The sequence below is a fragment of the Pleurodeles waltl genome, chromosome 2_2 (assembly GCF_031143425.1).
Source record: "Pleurodeles waltl isolate 20211129_DDA chromosome 2_2, aPleWal1.hap1.20221129, whole genome shotgun sequence".
NCBI classification, from domain to species: Eukaryota; Metazoa; Chordata; class Amphibia; order Caudata; family Salamandridae; genus Pleurodeles; species Pleurodeles waltl.
This window is the reverse complement of record NC_090439.1, coordinates 379,660,974-379,679,316: the sequence shown is the minus strand read 5'-3', so window position 1 is coordinate 379,679,316 and position 18,343 is coordinate 379,660,974.

The following is an 18,343-nucleotide window of genomic DNA, read 5'->3' as shown; positions in this document are numbered from 1 at the left end:
TAATTGGAGAACATCTTTGACTATTTATTTTAAAGCCTGGTGGTACTCGGTTTGTCATAACCACTGATAAGATGTAGCATATTTCTATACAATAATATTGTTTCGCAAAAAAAAGTTATTATGGTTGACAATTACTGAATGTCTTAATGTATATGTTTCCTTCTCGAGCAATTTGTTGCAATGTGATTATAAACCACAGTGGACCAATTCATTCTCACTCGTAATTGTTGATATATTTCATTATGTGTTTTTTACAGAGCTAATTTTATTGTATTCGTGCAACATATAGTTTACTGCATTTTTGGCAAACTCCACACCTATTTTTATACTACTCAAGGTACTGCCCCCTCCACCTTTCCTTATCTTTATTTCCTGATTAGTTATTGAAATTGAATATATAAGCTTCTTATTGACAATTATACTTTTCTACGTTATATTTATTATATTGCAACATCTTAGCAATCTTCCCTATCTTAATATGATGCTCCTTTTTCCTTTGTATATGATTCATTATTTTTTTCTATAAGCAACTTAATTTTTTTGCATAACAACATAAAAACCAACAGGTCACATCCACACTTTATTGACTTAACACTATACAAGTCCCACGTAAGTAATATAAGTACATGATCGAAATTAGCCATATTAGTCAGGGACAGAGCACACAACAATCGCTGCATCTAAGGCATATCGGTTGAACAATCTCCCCCAGGTTCCCGTCCATTTCTCCCACACTCTGTCGTATTTAGCTTGGCATCCTCTTGCCTCATACACTAGTTTTTCTTGTTGGGCGCACTAGTCCACCCCTGGTCACCATTTCGCAAGTGCCGGCGCCGTCTCCGCATTTGAGCCAGCAGCAATGTCTCTCTTGGCCACTAGACACGCCACTCCCACAAAGGCCCGCTCGGATCTACTGGACACCACCCCCCTCCAGGACCCCCAACAAAAGTGGCTGCGGGGCAGCCTCCAGCTCCAGCTGCAGGACTCTAGAGATCTTGTTCGCTACTGCTCACCAGTAAGTTACTATATGTGGACAGCTCCACACCATGAGGTAGAAATCAGTGTCAGGGCCTGTGCATCGGGGACAATCGGCATGAGGTAGGAGACCTGCTTTGTGCAACCTGTTGGGTGTGAGGTAGGCAATATGTAGTTAGTAGGTTTGCACCACACGAAGACGGGAGGTCATAGTTAAGCTTCTCGAGACCATCAATGTGTCTCTCCAGTCCTCGTCCTCTATTTGACCCAGCCAATGTTCCCACCGCTCTTGCAGTCTGCCAAATGTCTGTGTTGTGTTATTGAATAGGGTGCAGTATATTTACAACACTCCTCCTTTACCCAGGCCACCCATCAGAGTCTTGGCTTCCACAGGGCTAAACTCGGGAAGGCCCGCAACTGCTTGGAGGTGCACCTTTAGTGCGTGCCTGAGTTGTAGATATCTACGGAATTGGGTCCTGGTGTGCGAGTACCTCTGTTGAAGCTCTTGGAAGGACCTCATATGGGAGCCCTCCTAGATGTCACCCAATAGTGAAATGCCTATAAGATTACATTTTTGGAACCCTTCCAGTGCCGAGACCTCTCCCAGCCACGTCCCGGGCCACAGTGGGGTTTGTTGGGTGGGACAGCACCACCGACCTGTCACCCTCAGCTCTGCTTCACACCCCATCAGTACCACTCTTGTCACCTCAGGGAACCTACGAGGCAGGGGGTTACCATACAGCTTCCCGAGCAGGCCAGGGAAGCCCATCGTGAGAAGTTCTAGTTGATATGCTGGATCTGACCAGCCTCCCCTAGCCAGTCATTAATCACCAGCAGGTGCATTGCTAGGTAGTGAAGATAAAGGCTGGACATCCCCAAACCACCTTCATACACAACACCTTGACAGGTGTGGAACGCTAGCCGGGGGCGGACATTATACCATAGGAATTGCAACGCAGCTGCATCAATTGTTTTAAACCACCACTTGGGGATGGGGTAGGGGAAGTTCTGGAGCAGGTAGAGGAATTGGGGAAACACCATCATTTTATACAGCGCTATCCTTCCCATGATGTTGAGGGGCAGAGACCGGCCTCTCCCGAGGTCTTTTTTGACCCTTTCAGTGACTGGTGAGACTTTAAGTGACCATGGCAGTTCGGGCAGCAGAGCTATACAGGGAGTGCAGAATTATTAGGCAAATGAGTATTTTGACCACATCATCCTCTTTATGCATGTTGTCTTACTCCAAGCTGTATAGGCTCGAAAGCCTACTACCAATTAAGCATATTAGGTGATGTGCATCTCTGTAATGAGAAGGGGTGTGGTCTAATGACATCAACACCCTATATCAGGTGTGCATAATTATTAGGCAACTTCCTTTCCTTTGGCAAAATGGGTCAAAAGAAGGACTTGACAGGCTCAGAAAAATCAAAAATAGTGAGATATCTTGCAGAGGGATGCAGCACTCTTAAAATTGCAAAGCTTCTGAAGCGTGATCATCGAACAATCAAGCGTTTCATTCAAAATAGTCAACAGGGTCGCAAGAAGCGTGTGGAAAAACCAAGGCGCAAAATAACTGCCCATGAACTGAGAAAAGTCAAGCGTGCAGCTGCCACGATGCCACTTGCCACCAGTTTGGCCATATTTCAGAGCTGCAACATCACTGGAGTGCCCAAAAGCACAAGGTGTGCAATACTCAGAGACATGGCCAAGGTAAGAAAGGCTGAAAGACGACCACCACTGAACAAGACACACAAGCTGAAACGTCTGGGCCAAGAAATATCTCAAGACTGATTTTTCTAAGGTTTTATGGACTGATGAAATGAGAGTGAGTCTTGATGGGCCAGATGGATGGGCCCGTGGCTGGATTGGTAAAGGGCAGAGAGCTCCAGTCCGACTCAGACGCCAGCAAGGTGGAGGTGGAGTACTGGTTTGGGCTGGTATCATCAAAGATGAGCTTGTGGGGCCTTTTCGGGTTGAGGATGGAGTCAAGCTCAACTCCCAGTCCTACTGCCAGTTCCTGGAAGACACCTTCTTCAAGCAGTGGTACAGGAAGAAGTCTGCATCCTTCAAGAAAAACATGATTATCATGCAGGACAATGCTCCATCACACGCGTCCAAGTACTCCACAGCGTGGCTGGCAAGAAAGGGTATAAAAGAAGGAAATCTAATGACATGGCCTCCTTGTTCACCTGATCTGAACCCCATTGAGAACCTGTGGTCCATCATCAAATGTGAGATTTACAAGGAGGGAAAACAGTACACCTCTCTGAACAGTGTCTGGGAGGCTGTGGTTGCTGCTGCACGCAATGTTGATGGTGAACAGATCAAAACACTGACAGAATCCATGGATGGCAGGCTTTTGAGTGTCCTTGCAAAGAAAGGTGGCTATATTGGTCACTGATTTGTTTTTGTTTTGTTTTTGAATGTCAGAAATGTATATTTGTGAATGTTGAGATGTTATATTGGTTTCACTGGTAATAATAAATAATTGAAATGGGTATATATTTGTTTTTTGTTAAGTTGCCTAATAATTATGCACAGTAATAGTCACCTGCACACACAGATATCCCCCTAACATAGGTAAAACTAAAAACAAACTAAAAACTACTTCCAAAAATATTCAGCTTTGATATTAATGAGTTTTTTGGGTTCATTGAGAACATGGTTGTTGTTCAATAATAAAATTAATCCTCAAAAATACAACTTGCCTAATAATTCTGCACTTCCTGTAGTTACTCCAAGATACCGTAAGCTGTTTCATCGAATAGGGATGGTACTCTGCCAGCCATAACAATCCTTTGTGAGGTGCAACAGCACCAGCAGATATTTACTGGGGTTGAGTGTCAGGCCAGAGCCCTCAGCGAACAGCCCCAGCAGATGCAGCACCCGGAGTCCACTGCTGGCCGAGTTGGCCAGGAACAAGAGTACATCATCCGCGTACAGCGCAATATAGTCTTCTCGTCCTGTAGGCCAAGACCAACCGTTGATCCTCTCTTATAAGCTTCGCGAGTAACTCCATCACCAGTGCGAATAGAAGCAGGGACAGAGGGCACCCCTGGCAGGTTCACCAGCAAATAAGGAACTGGTCTGACACAACCCCGTTCACCTGCACCCGTGCCGTTGGATTAGAATAAAGGAGTTTCACTAGTCCTCAGAATTTAGGACCAAACCCGGCAAAGCACCTCGTGAAGGTATGTCCAGTCCACTGTGTCGAACGCCTTCTCAAAGTCCAGGAGGAGGAGCAGCAGAGGAGGGGTTAAGAGGGCCTGGTTAGCCAGTGCCATGTGTAATTGTCTAATCCAATGTCTAGTGTTTCTAGTTGGCATAAAGCCACACTGGTTTGGGTGTATCAACGAGGATAGCACTCTTTTCAGTCCAGTGGCCAGTATCGTAGACAGTATCTTAACTTCGGTGTTGAGAAGTGAGATGGGGCGGTAGGCAGAACAGTGCTGCAAATTGGGGCTGGTCTTGGGGATCACCACTATAGTGGCCTGGTCGAGGCCCGGGGGAACACCACTCGTCTGCTCGGCTTCCTCAAACATGGCAAGTAGGTTAGGGGCGAGGATATCATGAAACTTGCCGCCGGGAATCCATAGGGCCTGGAGTTTTGCCCGCAGCCAGTGCTGAGATAGCGGTCCCGACCTCCTCAAGCATTATGAGTACATCAAGGTCTTGTCTCTCCACTGCCGAGATCTTAGGGAAGGACACCTCCCCAATAAAGGGGTCTCTCTTTCCAATCGGGGCCTGTGCCGCTCTTCGTAGACTCTTGTGTAATAGGTGGCAAAGCTTTGCGCGATTTCGTAGGGCATCCAGGAGATGGCTACCAATCCATTGACGACCTCAGGGATGACTCTGTTCACCATGGGTCAAGTTGCAAGTCAATGCAGGAGCTTTCCATTCTTATCCCCCCACCCGTACACGCTGGCTGCCGAGGCTCACCACATGTGCTTTGCCATTTCAAGAGTAGAGTGCCTGATCTCCTCCCTAACCAGGGTTAGTTGCCTCGTTATGGATGCGTGTGTGGAGACGATGAACTGGCGTTCGAGTCGCAACGCCCTGGCCTCGAGTTCTGACACCCTTTGGTTCCATGCACGCTCCCGAATGCGGAGGAGATGTCTGGCTTGCCCCCTAAGGGTGGCCTTGCAAGCAACACAGATTGTACCAGGGGACGGCATGGACCCCAGATTGTTTGTGAAATATTGGGTAAATTGGTCCCCTAAGGCTTGAGTATAGTCACCGTCCTGTAAGTACCAGGCATTTAGTCGCCACACAGGGCACTGTGGGACGTCTATGTCGTCTATTCTAACGAGGAGTGGTGTGTGATCTGAAACCTGTGCAAAAGTATCTCAGCCGCTGTGACTCTAGGAACATCTAGGGCTGGCATGAGGAGAAGGTCTATTCTAGCATTGGTGTGGTGCGCTTCTGACGTATGGGTATACTTCCAAGCTCTAGGATGACACATCCGCCACACATTGCAGAGGCCAAGGCCCTCAGCCCAGCGGCTCTGTCTGGAAGCCCGAGAAGAAAGGCTCAATGAATCATTATTTTTTAACCTATTCCTATGCCATATTACCATCAAATTTTTCAATCTTGAAAAAATGAAATCTGCGGACTGCCAAAACAATAGTACAAAATCAAATTACCAGAAAGCTCCCCTCATCCTATTCAATGCTTATAATTTGAAGATTCCACCCTTGCTGCTCACTTATTCGTATCTCTACAGTGTTTGCCAAATTGTGGGGCTGGCATCTTGAATGGACATGCAGAGTATAGCACAAAATAGGCTAGGTGCCAAGTCTTTGTCGTGAAACCCATTAGACTAATGAGACTTGTATTGAAATGTAACTGGTATGATTACCATTTTATGCCTTGCCTACCCTTATATTCTAGTGTATGGAAGGATCAGAGGGTAAAAAAACAAGCGTCCAGGTGAAAGCTTACAGATAGGTAGAGTGGTAGGGTTTAGCTGAAACATGTTAAACTTGAGGAATGGTGAGGCAGACACCATAATTATTGTCTCTACTCCCACTACCCATTTCTTTTTTTAATGTTGTATAGGCCAGGCAAAAAAAATTAATATATTTAACAGCTTCCAGGTACTAAAATAAGTTTATTTTTCTTAAAACAGTCTTATACAAGACAATCATTTTTCTGTAAAGAGCTCAAGGTGCAATGCGAGGGTTCTGGTGAAGGAGTTCCTAATGATGTAACACGTCACCCAGAATGAGCAAGAGCTACCTTCCTATGATTTTTGTTTTACCTCTAGAGATAAGGTTGCTTTTTAGACCAGGGGTCACCATAGTCAATGGACTAATTCTACCTAGGCTATGATAAAGCACAGCGTGTTAAGCAAAGGCCTGCGGTCTGTGTTATCATCTGTTGCAAAGCATTCAGCAATCAGCATACAGTTGTGGTTCATTGGCTGGAATCTCCCTCTAACGTTTAAGAGACAATGAAGTGTTTTATGATAACACAGCTGATGTTCTGGGAAAATGTCCCTACGTAAGGATGTGTGTTTTCTATGAATGTTGGAGACTAAACTTCTACCACTTTCATTGACAATGTACCGTGCTGTAGCCTTGGAAGAAGCACAGAGTGATCAAGAATGTCTTGTTTGAGAACAGAGTGCTGGCCTAGGCAAAAACAGTTAGATAAACGGAAAATAAAACAAGACCGTAAAAATGGTTATTGTAACAATAATAAGATGAAGCTGAATAAAATATATCTAGGTTAAAGTGCACAGTGGCCTAGTGTGTCAAAATAATGCACATGGAGCTATAACTAAAATGGCTACACAACAATATTTGTGGGTGGATGTTGTTTGCTTCCATGCAGTGTGTTTTGTGGTGCTTGTGTTTGTGTGTGCTCCTCTTCTGTGTTGATGTGGATGTGTGCAGACCTGTGTGAGAGGAGGCCTCTTTTTGCATGGTTAGCCCCCTACTTTTTGCCTGAAGATGATGTGTCCTAGAAGTTGTAGTGCCCAGGGCCCCTGCTAACCAGGTTCCCTGGGCCACAGCTCTTTACCTAAATCTCTTGTGATGCTTGGCACAATTGGATACACTCTTAAATATCACTGTAAATCTCTAGTAAATAGGTACACCAGTACCCATGGCACGGGATATAAAGGGTAGGCCCCTGAGGGCAGCAGCACTGATTCTGACACTCTATAGGGCCCTGCACCTAAATTCACCCAGCACTGCTGTTGCAGGCTGAGTGTATTGCGGCAAACCTAAAAAGGCAAATTCAACATGGCACACTCCCTGTGTGCCCTGTCCACCCTACATTGCATATGTTATTGGTAAGTCACCCCTCTAGCAGGCCTCCTTTCAGCTTTAATGCAGGGTGCACCATACTATATGTGAGGGCATAGTTGCATGAGCAATATGCTCCCACTGTGTCCTTGCCAATCCAGGTACATAGTGAGTGAAGAGGACAGCCATTTTAAGTACATGTACTGGACCTTGGTCAAACACGAGTTCCACAGCTACATACATGATGGCCAATCTGCACGCTGGGTTGTTTGGTATCAAACAACCCATGATGATAAATCCAAACTGGTACCAGTATTGGATTTAACCCTAAATGTACCCAGGGGTCACCTTAGAGGTGCCCCCTGCAAAATCTGACCTGTCTGGCATGGTTGCTGGCTGGTTCCATCCGGTATGCCACCTCCAGACAGCCAATATACAAACCTGGGGGAGATCCCTGCTCTCTGGTTTATAAAACAATGTGCTTCCTGGGTGGGGGAGCTTACTCCCCCTTCATCAGGAATGTGCACTCTTCTGGTAATAAGCTTCAAAGGACTACCACCCTTAAAACTCGAGCCCTCGGGCCTGCCGCTAGCAGTAGATGGCTTCCCCCTTTGTCAACCCCCACTTTTGGGGGGAGCAAAGATGAGCAGGGTCAGAGGAGGAGTCTTACTGAGCATGCACCATCCCTAGGAGCTTGCAGACGAAGTGGACCCTCCAGTTAATTTTCCTCCATGTTGGATGACAGGAAAATAGCCAATGAGGTTTAGGGTAGTGATCCTTCTCACAGGAACTGGTCACTGTAGTGGGAGTAGCCACCCAATAGTAAGTGTCCCATTGGACACTGCCAGGTCCACCTAAAATGCCCACTAAATTCACTATTTAGTGGACTCCCCTAGACCAGGAAACTAGATTCATCAGGAAGAAAAGAAGGCTGCACCAAACAACCTGACAGAATGAGAACAGAGGACCTGCTGCACCATAAGAGCCACAATGACCCCTGCTTGAGTCCCAACAATCACCACTGTGGAGGAGCTGATAACTGGACTAACTTCAAAAGACTCAGAGGACCTCATGGCTTTGCAAATAGCCTGAGATATCCCTCCTGAGTGGAGAGGAACCACTCAAGAAACCAAAGAAACCTGCAAAGAACTAGCAATCCGGTAAGGGTCACTTCACCGACTGGATAATATCTCTGCAACCAGAAGTCACAGCCAGACCCAGTGACACACCAACAACAGCCAGGAGAAGACCTACAAGCATGCCAATTTTGGTGGCACTACACCATCCTCTGTGGCTGAGTTGTGCCAATATGCTGAGTACTGGTCAGCGCACGTTGGACAACAACAAAAAGAGCTCACCCTGAGCTGCAACTGGACCAGGAGGAAGCCCCAGTTGCGGGACTTCAGGAGCCTCCCACCAGAGTGCCCTCGTCATCCTGCAAGGACCCCGGAAGAAGACTTACCTCCAGCTCCAAAGGGTTCCATTGCGCACAGCTTCCAAGCCCTCCAACCCGCCCTGCATCTGGTGCTGTGTGCCATGGGTCCCCAAACCCCTTGCAACCTTGACAGCCCAAGAGGACCCAAAGGCACCACCTTTAAACCTGCAAACCAGCTCCTTTTCCAGGTGGCCCCTCCAAGTAGTCCTGTGCCTGTGCCAAGAGACATTTCAGCACTGCTCTCACTGGAACTGGGAGCCGGCAGAGTTTGCAGAGTGCACTCACCAACTTCATAGACAATCCTGCAAAAGAAGAGACTCGTAACTCACCTGTGTGATTTTACATGCATTTTTCTAGATGGCCTTCCATTGATTCCCATTACGCACAGAAAGACTAACAGGGAAACATTGGAGGAGGTGGGAGGACCCTCCTTCTAGGAGCACCGTGTCCAATATTGTTGTTATCTAAAAGAAATTGGTGATTTTCTGTGAGCGCCCATCCCTTTACCTTCCCCCCTGTCTCATGTTTACCATTACGCACAGAAAGACTAATTTTATCAACATTTTGAAAAATCATAACTCAAAAAGTACTTAACGTATCTTAACCATTTTGGTCTTAAAAGTTATATAAAAGTCTGAAGTATTTTTATAAATTCTGGTCTTGAGTCATTCATTGAGTGTGTGTGGTGCATGATTGATTTTATGAGTGCAACAAAAGATAGCACATCTCCTGGATTAGCCTAACTGCTTGACCAGCTACCTCAAAAATTGGAGCATTAGGTGATCGGATTGTTACCTCTGGAAACCAACGTGTGGTTTTCTGGACCCCCCTGCACAGTGTGCCTAGCTTTGCACACTACATAGAGGGCCAGCCTCCTACAATCTGTCTGAAGGATCTGTGTAGGTAGGAGAAGGGGGGTTTGGAATAAGGTGGGGGGGCAGAAGGTGGGGGGAGACTGGCAGCCATCATTGAGGAGGCCAGAGCCTGAAAAGTTCTTTGTAGGCCAGCCATTGCACCATGTCAGCTTTGCAGGAATGCATTGGTTTGTTGCATATGTGTGGCCCATCCATGGATGGCATTCACAATGGCTGACTGACCCACAAAGATTGTTATCAGGAGGTCAATAGCCTGTTCACTGAGGACAGCAGGGGTAACAGGGGTGGGGCGGAGGTGCCTGCAGCACAGGAGACACCTTCACTCTTGTGTGAGCGGGCTGGGCCAACTGGGTGGGGAGCAACAGGATTGACAGTGATATAACTGGGGTGGCGGGCAAGGATTTAATGGAGATGACCCAATGGATCTGCCTCCACTAGGAAGTGTCCACTGGAGGAGGAATCCGATGATGGTGAGGATGATGTTGCAGTCTCTCCCGTGGCACTCCACTCAACATCTGGGCCACTAAGTCCCTGTGTGTCAGTGGTGGCTTGTCCCAAGGTCCGATGGCCGGATACTTCTCCACTCAGCTTTGCCCCATCTCCTTTGCTTTATGGTGCTGATGCTGCAAATACAAAGAGAAATAGGGTCATCAGATGTCTACGATCACACTCGAACAACAGCTCTGATCAGAAAACATTGTCAGGATATCAAGTAGGCCCCAGCAACAAACTCCACTTTAGTGGCCCACACATCTACCATACCATATGCATGTATGCCATCTGAACTGTCAATAGTTGCCCACAGGAAAATCAGGATCTCACACAACTACAATTGCATGGCTGAAGTTGTGCAATCACAATGATCATTTAACCATCAGGAGATACCATCACCCTCAAAGCTTTGTGCCATGGAGCAGTCTACAGTCACCTGTTAGCATTCAACAGTAGGCCAGTACAAAATATAATTCCACAGATACCACACAAGGTCATGCACACCTATCTTTGTCACATACATGATGACGCAACAATGAGGACTGATGATACAAAATCATGACATGAGGACAACAGTACAATATCCTGGAGAAGGTGACATGGAAATACTCATGTCACACTGGAAACATGTCAACAATGTACACTTCACCAAATTATGTTTCTCCCATTAGAGTCAAGGAGGTGGTATTACTGTTGCTCAAATAGGCCACACCTGTGGCATTGAAATGAACACTGCAGACATCATGTGCACGATTTCAGGGAGAGATGTCCCCAAAATACACAACACAATTAATTAACAAGCTACTGCAGTTATACATTCCAAATGGCATGCCATGATGGGCGAGGGTATATGTCAACCAATAAACAAAGGTGAAACACTTCTGTCTATGGTACAACATAAAATGTACCCCCAATTGTAAATCTACTTTTCCATGGTTTTCCATGCACATATATGTGAATAAAGCAGATATCACCCCATCAACATAGGTAGACCATGTATGAAACTGCAGCTTACAAATGGGACACATTCTGACATGTAGGTACAAGGAATGTTGGCAACAGTGATGGCACATACATCGTGTCAATGGATATTCTCCACATACAAGGGAAAGAAAGTGACCTCTAACTGCATCCAAAGAACAATGTAAGCTCTGTCACATATTTGTTGGACTCCTAAATATTGCAGACTGCAGTGAGGCACCAACATTCACAATATGCTGAAGAAAACTAGTTCTGAGTAGCAGATGCCAACATACACAGTTACCCAGACACATGGAAGAGGACAGTGATCTGTGCCTATTTACCTTTGGCCTGGGACACTGAGGAATAGTGGTCTGTTGCACAGAAATTACTCCTACTACAACAACAAACACTACATGATAAATCAATGTACACAGCCATATGTGGTCCCTGCAACACAATACATGTCAACACAATCAGTCTCCCATCTACTGTGGGACACATGGCTCATCCCTAATTGTCAGGGGAGGTTGTCAAAACCTAACTCAATCTCCGGGCCCTGTACTAGACCCCTTGTGGCTGCTGTGCTGCCCTCAAATGTCCATCAAGCTCTGGATAGACTACGGCCAAGATGCAGGCTATGGTCCAATTGGCACCCTGCCCACATTGGCAGGACAGCCCCAACTGGGCCTCCACAATCTTCAAGGCCTAGCGTCTTAGGTCTTCCCACCATTTTCTGCAGTGGGTGCTTCGCTGGCTATGGTCCCCTAGGGTCGGCACCGTCTTGGCAATGGCTCTCCATATCCTCTTCTTTTGATGGGTGTTGACCTGCATGGATGCAAAAGACAAATCAAGAGATTATGATTGCAAGTTTCATCACAAATGGTTGAGTCACATACATGTTAGAAACAGCAAGCTAGACCTTTTCTATTTGTCAATACTTCCCAAGTGTGACACATACAAGCCAAGAAGTACAGGGCCAGGACTAAAGACAAACCCACCACCCAGCTCAGGCCCTACAATGACTAAGCAAGCTTATTGACATCATGTAGCCATGCGTTAATAACCTGGCTGAGATGTGAGCCACTATAAGACACATCACACCTCTGTGGCTTCTGAAGGGTAAACTCCTTAGGTGTGAACGGAACAACACATTCACACTGTGAGGATGGCTCTCTGCACACAGTTCCTACAGGCTACTGTTAGAGTGCAAACTCAAACATCACAAATAAGTAACAATGAAAGGACTGGAATGGTGGGTACAGAAAGTGTCTTCTGTGTCCCTGTTCATGTGCTGACATGTGGACTAACAAATGCTGACTCATGCCACTCCAGGGGGTGGTGTTCTATGGCATGTAGAGGTACCACATGGGAAAGGGTGGAGTCTTGCTGTTGATCCCTGCTCAGGGTGGGGTTGGTGTCCCTCAGCACCCCTGTTAGGGAGGCCATGTTGGTATTGTTGGTCTTCCACTGTGCACACATGTCCTGTAAGAAATCCCTCTGCAGGTGTTTCATTTCACAGACTTCAGTTGGTACCTCGCCCATCACACCTTGGGACTCCTAATAGACCCACAAGATGTGGCTGATAGTGTCCTGGCCAGCAGCATTCCCAGGAGCCTCACCCCACTGGCCTAGAGCATCCCTCCCATGCACCCTACCCTGCAGCCTGTGTCCTTGCCACAGTTTGCCCTTTCCCACTGGTTCCAATACCATCACTGTCAGAGATGTGGTGCAACTCAGGATCCTGGACTGGAGGCACAAGATGGTTGTCAGTGTCGAGGACCATAGTTTGGAGGGCGCATGGATGCCCATGATGTTGAGGCAACCAAGCTGGGAGGTGCTGATGTGGCCACAGTGAGACTAATGTGGCGGCTGACCAGATTGCCCAGATGGACCAGAACCATCCTCCAGGTCCAGATGTCCAGGAGTGTTGTTATCACTGAGGGCTTCATCCTGGGGAATTGTGACAGTCTCTTCAGGGGCCACTGTATGGCCAGTGGCATCACAAACTGTTGATGTGAAAGATACCATGTTACTGGTTGTATTGTGACATCTACCTCCAATCACTTACAGTGACATTTCACTGAGACCCTGTACGTAGTTGTCTAGCATGTAAACATATTGTGGAAGTACACATGGTAATAGTTGTTTTGACACACCATTTGTGGAGCATGCCAGATCTCCTTGCCTGTCACAGCTGCTGAGACATGAAGCACATTGTCCCATGTCAATTTGCCACCAGTGCAGGTCACACAGTGGTTAGGCAAATTAGGCCTAGTTGAATCTGATACAGGCAGACCGATGAGTTTGTAGTATATATGACAGAAGTCATCATGTGGTTAATGCAGTATTATTGTGTGTGTTGCCAATACCAATCTGGTTGTGCCCTTTGCAGCCTTTGGGATCCTTGCTAAGCACACTGGATAAGCTGTCCTGCCTGTCCTCAATGGTTTCATCATGGGTTACTAGGTCAGAATGGAGCTAGGTAGCCAAACACATTTTAGAGTTGGTCATGATCTGTATTCTGCTCCCTCCCAGGGGAGTGAATCTCTTATGTGACTTATCAGGCAAGGGTATTGGATCAAGTGACCACTGGTGTGGTTTATTGATATTTGGAACAACATTGCCTCCTGGGAGTCAGAGTCATGTCACTGTCTCCTCTAAACACACTAGACAGTTTACATTATCCAAGATGTGTAGAGTTCATTTGGGTCTTCTCTACTAGATTAGTCTGGGCAAGTAAACAATGATTTTGGATTTGGAGTATGTGGGACGGGGCCTATTGGGCTTAGCTTTACTTTAAGTCCCATTACTTCCGAGCATTTCCCAAATGGCATCCACTAGGTGAGTACAGATCAGTTGGAATTTCACAGACCTGGACATTTATGCATATGGACCCTGAGCTTGTGTCTGGGCTGTCAGCTACATATGCTCTTGGCCTTAGCAGTCCTGTTATTCCCTCTACTACACACACTATACAAATGGTATCCACACATCGGAGTCACTTGACATTGAGAGATGGGTGTTGGAAAATGGGTTATTGGTAGGGCAGGTAGGTACCTACACCTCGCAACAAGCCACCAACCTCCACATAGGTACAGTTGGGTCTCAGTAAATTAATCCCAGCTCAACCCTTGGTAGCTTGGCAACGAGCGTCAAGGCTTAACTTAGGAGACAAAGTGTAAAGCATTCAAATATCACAAAACAGTAATTAAATAAAACACAGGAAACAGTTTAAAAATCCAAAACCAATTTATAAAAATAGTTTATATTTTTATCTTTAAAATGACACAAAAACGATTAAAATCGGTTCAGGGGAACCGGAGATATGAATTTTTAAAGAATTATTACTTTTGTAGCGCTTAGAAACAAAAAGCCCAAGTCGGGTCATCTGGTTGCACCTCGACCGGGGCAAAGTCAAACTTTCAGGCCGACCGCGATGGAGCCCTGCTCGGCTACAGGTCGCGGGAGGCCTCGGTTAAAAAGTTACCTTCTGACTTAGGGGCTGATTCTAACCCCGGCGGTCTTCGACCGCCGGGGCGAGGGTCGGCGGGAGCACCGCCGACAGGCCGGCGGTGCCCCGCAGGGCATTCTGACCGCGGCGCTTTGGCCGCAGTCAGAAAGGGTAAACCGGCGGTCTCCCGCCGGTTTACCGCAAGCTGCGCCGCCATGGGGAATTCTGACCCCCCCTACCGCCATCCTATTCATGGCGGGAAAGCCGCCATGAACAGGATGGCGGTAGGGGGGGTCGCGGGGCCCCTGGGGGCCCCTGCCGTGCCCATGCCAATGGCATGGGCACGGCAGGGGCCCCCGTAAGAGGGCCCCGCAAGGTATTTCAGTGTCTGCCTTGCAGACACTGAAATACGCGACGGGTGCTACTGCACCCGTCGCACCTTCCCACTCCGCCGGCTCGATTACGAGCCGGCATCCTCGTGGGAAGGGAGTTTTTCCCTGGGCTGGCGGGCGGTCTTTTGGAGACCGCCCGCCAGCCCAGGGAAAAACTCATAATACCCTCCGCGGTCTTCTGACCGCGGAGCGGTATTATGGGGGCGGAATTCTGGCGGGCGGCCTCCGCTGCCCGCCAGAATTAGAATCACCCCCTTAGTCTTTATTTTGAAGTTTTTCTTCACCGGGACGAACCTGCCAGTTGAATCCGACCTCCTGGAGCCCTTGTCCGGATACGCGATGTGGGTTTCCTCGGTGGAGACTTTTACCTTCGGACTTAGTCGTTTTTTCGAGATGAAAATCCTTCGACCGGGGTAAACCTGGATCTTGATCCGACGTCCATGGAGCCCTTCTCGGATACGATGGCTGGGAGGTCCCGGTCAACTTTTTACGTTCGGACTTAGTCTCTTTTTTGGATGTTTTTCTTTACCGGGACGAACCACGAAGTCAGGCCGGGTTGCGGTTGAGGCAAGCCGGCTAGAATTTCCGCGGCGGGTCGGTCCCTCTCTGGAGCTTTTTTCCAAAAATTCTCAAATCTTTTTCAAACTTCTGGGGCTTCACCCAGATGTTCTTTTAAGGTTCTTTTGGGGTCCACAGCTCACCCCAAGGGTCCAGAAGTTCTGTGATGGTCCTTGGGGGGTGCGGACTTCAACTCCCAGAATGCACCTGGCGCAAACTCCTTTTTGGCCACTGGACAGTGGTCAGCTGGTCGCTTTCTTCAGGAGTTGGTGCAGGGGACTCTGGTTTAGCAATTTTTCACCCCTAAGCAAACAGGGAGTCCCTCCTTGAACCAATTGAAGCCAAGCAAAGTCCTTCTTGTGGTGAAGCCCAAGTGTGCAGCTGGTGCAGTCCTTCTGAGTGCAGGGTCCAGGTGCAGGCCAGGGGTCCAGCAGGGCAGTCCTTCTTCTTCTTTAGTTCCTTTCTTGTTGAATTCTGGAGGGGATCTGAGGCGTGGGTGCAGGTCTGCCAGTTTTATCCTTGCTCCAGGGTGAAAAGCAGGGGGGCCCTGGTTCTCCAATCAGGGACAGGGTCGTCCCCCTGTGATGACCACTTCCTAGGAAGTGTGGCAAAAATCCATCCCAGAAGGCAACAGTTTCTAAAAATCCAACATGGATGAATCTGATTTTTGGAGGTTACATCTGGCTGAGCCCACCCACTGGTGTGGCTAAAAATCATAAACACACCCCTCTCCTGCCCTCTCCTAATCTAATCAAGGGGGCACCTAATTGTCTGGGGTTGCAGGATGTGGGGGTGTTGCTGGGTGCTGCAAATGTCCTTCTCTGCCTTTGAAGACCAGTTTGGCAGCCCTCCCCCTTCCTGCCTCACCATCTGCTGAGGGGAGATTCTCTCCCCCAAGCACATTCCTTTGTGTGAAGTCAGGCCACTTCACACCTCATCAAGGTAGCCTGGCAGAAGCTGCTGCAGGCTGGCCAATCAGAGCACAGCAGCAAAAACAATGCAGAGTTGAAATTGGCAACTTTTTAGGTAAAGTCTAAACTTTTTACCTGAACAAGTTATATTAAATCCAACAACTGGAAGTTGTAGGATTTATTACAACAATTAATTTGATACCAAATTCTTGGTATGCAACATTTAAGGAGACTTTAAAATTTAAAATAAAGTCTGCCCATTCTAGCCTATGAAGGCCATTTACTTCAATGAGGGAAAAACGAATTTGGCTGTTTTTACCTCACCAGGGCTTATAAATCTATTTTTATAAAGTCCCTGCTTATAGATACATGGCACCCAGCCCTAGGGGCACATAGGGCACACCTTAGGGGTGACTTATATGTAAAAATAAGGTAGTTTAAGACTTTGGAAGTACCTTTAATTCCAAAGTCGAATTTGCATATAATTTTAATTTAAAAGCAGCCAGCAAGGCAGGCCTGCCTTTAAAATGACACTGGGCACCTCAGCAGTGCACCTAGGTGTGCACCACCTATGCTGTGGTCCCTAAACCTACATGCCCTACCATATACTAGGGACTTATAGGTAGGTTAACTTAGCCAATTATAATTAGCCTAATTTGCATATCCATTTTACACAGAGCACAGGCCATGGGACTGGTTAACAGTACCCAGGGCACCATCAAAGTCAGGAAAACACCAGCAAAAAGAGGAAAATTGGGGCAAAAAGTTATGGGGCCTCTGCAATCAGCCCTGTTTTCTCACAATGGGAAACTACACTCTTTGATCGTATGTACACTGTTCTGCTGTTTGTATTCAGAGTAGCAGTGCCTCCTGTGAGTTGCAGTCAGGAAAGTCTAGACTTGACACACCTGACCAATGTCATCCTCCAAGGTGAGGTCTATAAACCATGAGGCCACCCTATTCTAATAAAAATAACCATCTGATGATAGTATATCATATTTAATACACCTAGAGTTCATACATATGCTAAATCATTTTCTTTTTACTTTATTTACATTCAAATCAGTATATTCATAATAGCAAAAAATGTTTTTTAAATCCAAATGGCAATCCTTAATGTACAAATTCCATATATATTACCATAAAATATCACTCTGATTCAACATATACTAAAATATTCCTCCAAACTCATTCTATCACACCTTACAAGTTATAGTAAAACTCACCTCTCAGTCATACCCAAATATCTATACAAGCTCTGCATCAAGCATTATATCCACTCATTTCTAAACAATCCCTAACTACTCCAACACAGTATAAAATCATTATAACATGTCATCAATAAAATCCAACGAGTATAGAAACATATGCTGTATTTATTCATAACCCTTTTTGTCCTTTACTTGATTTGTTACCCTTGTTATACAGTATAGGTCGCATAATTTGACACTGATCTTATGTTTGTAGAAAACTGAAGCCCTGATGTGCGTTTCTGTGTCTCTACTTCATCAGGGAGTATCCATACTTCAAAACAAGGGGGGGATTTTTAGTAAGTTCTCCAAATTGTGGAAACAAAAAAAGCACAAGGCTCCATAAAACCAACTAAGAAAATATCAATATTCCAAAATAAAAAGAAAACAAGTTAGTATATGTATGTGCTCTAAGTGTATTAAATATGTTATACTATCATCACATTGTTATTTTAATTGAAATAGGCTGGCCGCATAGTTTATAGACCTTGTTATTTCCCCCGGTGGGCTACCCTACATGGTTGTCATTGGTCCTCTTGTTTTTACTATTAGATCCTCGAAGGTGAGTACACCTCATTTGTGAGTTGACAGACAAGGATATTTCGACAAGGGTACATTGTCCTGGTATTTGGAGTTACAGAAACTGATTGCTGGAAGTTGCAGTCTTGTCAGACCCTGCAGTACACACACTATACATATGGGAACACCCCAGGTGAGCAGATTTCATTAAAGACTTGTCAAACAAGGGTATTTGTAGCCATGAACACTGAGCTGGTGGTTAGATTCACAC